Raw genomic sequence first — 7,576 nt, 5'->3', positions numbered from 1 at the left:
CAGAATTTGAATTCTCCTGAATTCTTTTAAAATTAACATGAATATTATTAGGTCTTAATTTTATACACAAGTAAAATATTAATATTAATATAATAATTGCAAATGTAATTGAAATGCCATAACTTATTTTTTTTATGAAATTTTAACTCTGTGATTTCTTTTAAGTTTTCAAAGTTCTGTATTGAGAAGTGTTCAAAGTTTATTGTGTTTTTATAAGATTGGTACAATAAGTTTGTTGGGTAAAAAAATCTATCATAAAATTCTATTTGTTCATTTGCAAAGTTTTCAGATAATATTTGAATTTTACAGTTAACAAATTGTATTAAGTAGTTTCCATTTAATGTAATATTTCTTTGATCGCAATTTTGTTTTAATTTTTCGTTTTTACTGTTTCTTACAATTATTGTTTCATCATCTATTTGTTCTATACTGGATTTATTGTTGAATTTGAATTTACAATTGTTGTTTATTGTGCAGCTTTTACTTAATGTTAGTTCCCTTAAAATTACATTTTCTTTATAATCGTATATTTTATTACAAATTTGAGTAATAAGTAAATTTTCTTGATCAATTTGAATATTGTTGCTGTTAGGTATTGCAGTTATGAGTTTGATGTCTGTTTTTACAAAGTTTTTGGGTAGCTTGATTGCCATGACAATTGCGTTGTTTTTGTATTTTAATATGCCCATTCTGATTAATTTAATTTTATAAAAATCTATTTTAAATTTATTTATTTCGTCTTTTGATAATATTTCTGGTAAAAATATATTGTTTTTTGCGGATGCAATGGTTTCTTGAATATAATTTAATGTACGGTGCCTATTCCATTAAAAATACCTCTTTCTGTTCGTGTTGATGGAGTGATAAAACTTACTTTTGCCCTTAGTAATTCTATTTCATCAATTAATGTTTCCTTATTTGCTATTTCGATATTCTTTATATTGTCGTATATTTTATTGATTATTATATTGATTTGATTAATGTCAATAATGTGCAAAATTATAATAGTTTCATTTACAATTTCTGTAGAATACATATGTATAGGGACATATCCTGCCTCTTCTTGAATTGGGACCACATGCAGTCTAGCATGTGTCATTGATAAAATCATTAAAGTGATTAATAAAATATTCTGAAAGTGCGAGTAAAAGAAAAAAATGTATATATATATGTATTTATTACTAAAACTGTTAATGTATATGTGCATGTATTTTAATTTTGTTCCATTTTTAATGGTCTTTTGATATTACATGGATGAATATCTTCTAGTTTGGCGTATCTAAAATACGGCTCATCTTTATGTCTTAATCTTTTGTAATTTTTAATTGGTCCTTCCTCTCTTTTTTCTTCATTTAGTTTTGTTATGATTTTTTCTTTGTTAGCGCTTATTATTTCTTTAAGGTCTTGTGAGTTCTTTGCATTTTTAGCTTCGTTTGGGGAGCATTTTATAGTTGTGTGATACCTATTATTGTAAGTGTTAACAGCAATTTGAATTTTTGATTCTATCGAGATGTCTTCATCTATGCTATTGACAATTTCTATTAACGTGGAGTGAAGTCTTTCAATGTCTGCGTTACCTGTGTGCGAGTTTGGTTTTGTTAAATGTAACTCGACTTTTTCTTTATTTAAGAAACTTTGAATCTGTTCTGATCTAAATTCATTATCCATAATAATTTTGTTGGGCTTGCCAAATTTTGTGAATTGCTCTATTATAATTTGCAATTTTGCCCTCCAATTCCTATCTTTTATATTGTATGCAGCTACGAATTTTGTAAGTTTATCTATGATTGTAACAAATGATCGGTGTTTGATATGGAAAATGTCTATATGAATTATTTCATTTATCTCTTGAGGAGTTTCTGTGATATTGAATTTTGCTTTGATCGGTTTCCTGTCATACTTAATTTCTCTACATTTTGTGCAGTTTGATATAACTAAGTTAATGTGCTCTCTAAGTTTTGGATAATAAATTTTGTCTTTCAAACTATAAAATGTCTCGTTCATGCCACTATGTAGGGATTCTTTTGTGTGATATAAAGCTATGTTATTTGTTTGTGGAGTTCCTGTTCGTCATTTATGTCTACTGCTCGTTTTGTACATTTTAAGAATTTTATATTTTTCGTGTCTTTAAAACTGTCTATTATAATACATTGTACTTTATAGTAAATGGAATCTGGTACTTCTGAATATATGCCAATAGTTCCCCTATTAATATTGTTTAAGAGTTTCTGTTCTATTTCTAAATTGTCGTCTGTTGGATTAATTTCAATAATTTTTCTGCCTTTATTTTTAATTATACTGTCTGTTGCTAAATATGTGATAATGATTTGAGTTTTGAATTTATTAACTATATCATCTGTTATATAAAAATCTATTGGTTCGTTCTCGTTTGCTGAGTGAATTGTGTCTGTCAATGCTAAATTTGATTCATTAATATTTTCTTTGTCTATAAGCGGGGCTGTTTCCTGCCTACTGAGGAAATCCGCCACTTTGTTATTTTTTCCTTTTAAATATTTGATATCACAATCAAATTCTTGTAGTTTCAATATCCACCTTTGATGTTTGTCCTTGAGGTCTTTCCCTTTGTATTTTTTATTTAGATACATAATTGGTTGTTGATCAGTTATAATTGTAAATTGTGTGCCATAAAGGTAATGCCTAAAGTAGTCTACGGCATACACAATTGCCAGAAATTCTTTATCTGTCGCGCTGTATTGCTTTTCGTGTTTGTTTAGGGTCCTAGATACGAATGCTATTGGCTGAGTTTGCTGTGATAACACTGCTCCTATTGCAAAATCACTCGCATCTGTCGTTAATGTAAAAGGTTTATCGAATTCTGGGAATTTCAGAATTGGATGTGAGCTAAGTTCTTTTAAATTTTCAAAAGAATCTATAAATTCTGGGTCATTTTTATTAATATTATTTCCTTTTTGTAAATATTTGATCATAGGGTATGCAATTTTTGAGTAATCTTTTATGAACTTTCTATAAAAACCAGTCATGCCTAAAAAACCTTTTAGTTGTTTTTCTGTTTTTGGGATTGGAATAGCTAAAATATCTTGTATCTTTTTTGGATTTGGTCGAATTCCATCTTTACTGAGTACATGTCCTAAAAATTCTGTATCTTGTTTCATAAATGAGCATTTATTTACTTGTATTTTTAATCTGTGTTCTTGGAGTTTTTTAAAAAATTTTTCTAAAGCATGTTTGTGTTCTTCGAGCGTTGTTGAGAATATTAAAATGTCGTCTAAGTAGACTACACATATTTTGTTTATGTAATCTCTTAAAACATCATTCATTAATCTTTGAAAAGTTGCTGGTGCGTTTTTTAGTCCGAATGGCATTCTAACGTATTCATAAAGTCCTAATGGTGAAACAAATGCTGTCTTCTCTATGTCTTCTTCAGCCATCAAGATTTGATGATAACCTTTTGCTAAGTCCAATGTACTGAAATATTGAGCCCTACCAAGTTTGTCTAATATTGAGTCCATGAGAGGTAACGGATATTTGTCTGGTATTGTTACATGATTTAATCGACGATAGTCTACACATAATCTATATTTTTGTACTCCTGAATTATCTATTTTCTTTGGCACCATGCATATAGGTGAGCTGTATTTACTTCTGCTTTTTCTTATTATGCCGTTTCTTTCCATTTCTAAAATTTGTTTTCGAATTTCTTCTTCATATTTTGGAGAACACCTGTAAATTTTCGAATTGATCGGTTGGTCCGTTATTGTTCTTATATTGTGTACCTTTGTATTTGTATTTGTCAATTGGTCGCCTTCTTTATAGTATAACTTGTTAAATCTTTTGTTTAGATTGGTAATAATTTCCTTTTCTTCTAAATTTAAATCTGTTAAATTAAAGCTTTCAATTTCACTTACTTCCAAAACACAAGCCTCTTCAGGATACTTGGAATGGAATGGAATTTCAGCATCATTTATCAGTTTAATTGTTTTCTTCTTGAAATCAATAAATTGAACGTTTCTTTGGATGAAGTCCATACCCAATAGAAAATCATATGATTTATCCAGGGGTAAAGCCACCCATCTTGAACGAACTAGTGGAGAATATTGAAATTCTCTTGGTGCTTCTGTCATAACTAAGTAATTATTAGTTTCAAACTTTGCATTAATTGTATGAATTGTTTTTGAATATTTTTCAATTATTTTTAAAAATTTTCCTGCACTCTATTTGTGTTTAATATACTAATTGTGGATCCAGTATCTAACAAAAAAGTAAATTTACAATCTTCAATTGTTCCTTCTATTAAAATTTTTCTTTCATCCGAGGCTACTGGGTAAAAAAATCTTTAGGGATTTCACTTGTACTTTTATTATCCTCATCAATTATATTATCAACACTCATTGCCTTTGGGGGATTCTGTCTAACATTTTGACTTTCATTTTTATTGTAATTATTATTAAAGTTTGGATATTGATGTGGATTATTGTTAGTATTCTGATTTTGTTGATTATTGTTATAGTTATGATTGTATTGTGGATTAGTATTGTTATTCCTATTTTGTTGTTGTTATATTGTCTCTTAGTATTTTGACTTTTTGGAAAATTGCCATTATTATTGTTGTTTTTTGTTATTATTATTATTATTGTTGTTATTATTATTATTTCTTTGATCAATATTGTTACCTGAGTCATTCTCGGTATTTTTACGAATTAACAATCTTTGATTTAAATTTCCAAAATTTAGACCGATATATTTAGCAATTTTATTTCTAACTATTTGCACTGTTGTTAATGGCATTAGCGAGACTGCCATGGAGCCTGCAGCTAATTCTTTTATTCGATGAATCAATAGTGAACTTAATATATTTACTAAGCTTTCATTATTTTCAAATACAGCAAAGTCTGTTATTTCTTTCACTATGTACCTTACCTTAATATCTAAATCTTTAATAGATGTCACTCTGAGATTGTTGATCTTCCTAGTCAAACCCATTTGGTCCATTCTTGGCCGGTAATGATGTCGCAATTTCTCCTTACATTCCTCCCACGTTGTCGGTGTGTTGATGGTGAGAACTGTTCTTGCCTGTCCTTGAATCTTCGTGCTGAACCTGATCCGCATCATCTGCATATTCCTGCATAATCTGGTCCACTGAAGCAATGAATCCATGGAGAGTACCATCTTGTCCAGTAAATGTTGGAAGATATCGAGTTTCCTTTTCAATCTGGTTTCTAGCTCTTGTTCTTGAGTTCACATTTGGTAGTTAGCTGCATTTGTTGAACAACAATTTGAGTGAGAGCCTGAATGCAATGCTGCATTTCGTTTATATTTTCGTTTTCCATTTTAAAGTTTATATATATATATTTTTTTTTTTTATCTTTGATTGTTAAATTGCCACTGGATTGTTTAGTTTTTAGTTTAGTTGCACAATTATGACTTTGTCCCTTTTTATGCCACTATTGTTTTACACTTTTTCACTTTTGGCGATAATTGTTATGCCTATTTTGCTAAGTTCAAATATCACTTCTTAGTGTGTGTTTTGTTTTTTGTTTTAACTTTTTCACTTTCGATAACACTTGTTATGCCTTTTCAGCTAGTTCAAATGTTACTTCTTAGTGTGTTATTAATTTATCCGTCCGTTCAGACCGGCTGCGCCAGTTATATATATTTGACATATATATACATGAGTTGTATTTAATAAATAAGAATGTACACAGTGTTGTAGATTTGAACTGGTTTATTCAGAGAATTGATACAAACTGAAGTTAAGCTGTGCAAGAAGTGCTATTATATACTTGGATGTTGGCGGCAGCCAAACCGTCTAAGTTGTTTATAATTACGTTAGCATATTCTGACTTTGGAGTTGTGGTTAATGTTTATATTGGGACTTGGGTTGAGATTCGTTATTAGTTTCAGTTGCAAGAGATTGCAAGCTTGGTTGTTTATGTTTACGTTAAAGAAGCTAGCAGTCCCAGTTTGGGTTATTAGTTTATAGTGGAAGCTTGAATGTTTATGTTTACATAATTGACGATCGCAATCCCGATCTAATGGAATGCTTTGTATGTGTTAGTGTTGGGTAAGTTGTAAGTGGTGACAAATGAGATGGGGAAGTGGTAAGTGGTGACAAATGTATAACTCGTGCACCCTCAGTTACCATAAGTGCATGTCTCACAGCCCAAATTGGACATTTTTTGCAAAAAAAAAAGTTGTTTTGACGCGATTTCGGGATTCGTTAGCTTGAAAGCAGCTAGCCTTAGTTGCAAAAGACTTACACTCTTTTAATATTACCGAAGGTAAGTTCTATTCCCATTGCACGTGCTTATTGATTGACTCTTTTTTTTTTTTGAAAATTGGTAGGTAGCGGCTTCCGTGAATAGCCAAGCGCTTCTCGACATAGGAGCAGAATTTGGAAGTCAATCTTTTGATGATTTGGTTATATCCTTTATATATGAAGCACTACCATCATGGAGAAAGAGTATGAAACGTTGAAGACTCAACTTATCATAAGTTTGAAATACCAACAACTGGCATACACGACCGACATGTGAAGTGACGACTATACGCAGCGAAATTTTATATCGCTGACTGCTCACTATGTGCATGATAGCTTCCGACTGAACGTACTAATGTAAATCAATTTATATAATATATTTGTGTGTACGATTACATATGTATAATGTATTATAATGTATAAGTTCATACATACATAATTATCATAGCTCGCAAATAACTGTCTACCGTTTCACGTTGTCTGCTAATAAGTGTCTTTTCCTGACTCTATACGAAGAGATTCAAAGCGCAACCGATTTATGGGTTCTTTAATGAGATCGCTCGCGCTCAGAGCGAAACCCTTTTTTTTTCTATTCTGTTTTGTTCCGGTTGTTCCAAGACCGTTTTGTCGTCTTCAGTGAAACAATAAATCTTTCGCGTCATTCACACGCATGGGCAACAGTGATGCCAATTTGTCCTTTTTGCAGGATCCCCAAATTTTTTTATAAATTTCTATGTGGATCGCTGTTATCTTATTCCAATACTGATTTATGATTGCCATAAATCCTTGACAAGTTTCATTCGTCATTTTGTTCATGATGCGTTCCAAGCTATCCAGCAGAACCCTTTGTTCACGAATCATTGGCTCCAGTTCTGATTCTTCTTCACTGGAAGTAACCGATCCAGTATCCATTTGTATTGTGGATAATTGTTTATTAAATTCTCCTTTGTAGGATACAACCAAATCCCTTATTTGATTGAAGTAGTCATTTTTAAAGTAATTGTGCTCAATTTTAGCACCTTCTGTTTTACTTTTTATATTTAAATCCTCTTTAGAAAATGTTTCCCACAGCTTAACTAACTTCTCAATTCCTTATTACGTTTTGGATCTCTTCGCCTGTTATTGCAGGCAATTGCCTGTCCAGCAATGTGCTGATATTCGATGATGCCATTTTTTTATTTAAAGTAATACCTGACCTGGAGGTATTTTGTTTTGTCGCTTTGACAGGTTGTGCCTCTACTCACAACCAAATAGGAACTCAAGGTATACTTTTAAATATTACGGCTATAGAGCTTGATTTTCTCCTTATTTGTTGCTGCCAAGTTGACTATCCAGTGA

This window comes from Drosophila sulfurigaster, chromosome 2L (assembly GCF_023558435.1).
Source record: "Drosophila sulfurigaster albostrigata strain 15112-1811.04 chromosome 2L, ASM2355843v2, whole genome shotgun sequence".
NCBI lineage: Eukaryota > Metazoa > Arthropoda > Insecta > Diptera > Drosophilidae > Drosophila > Drosophila sulfurigaster.
The sequence above is the reverse complement of the archived record's forward strand: the minus strand, read 5'-3'. Positions refer to the sequence as shown.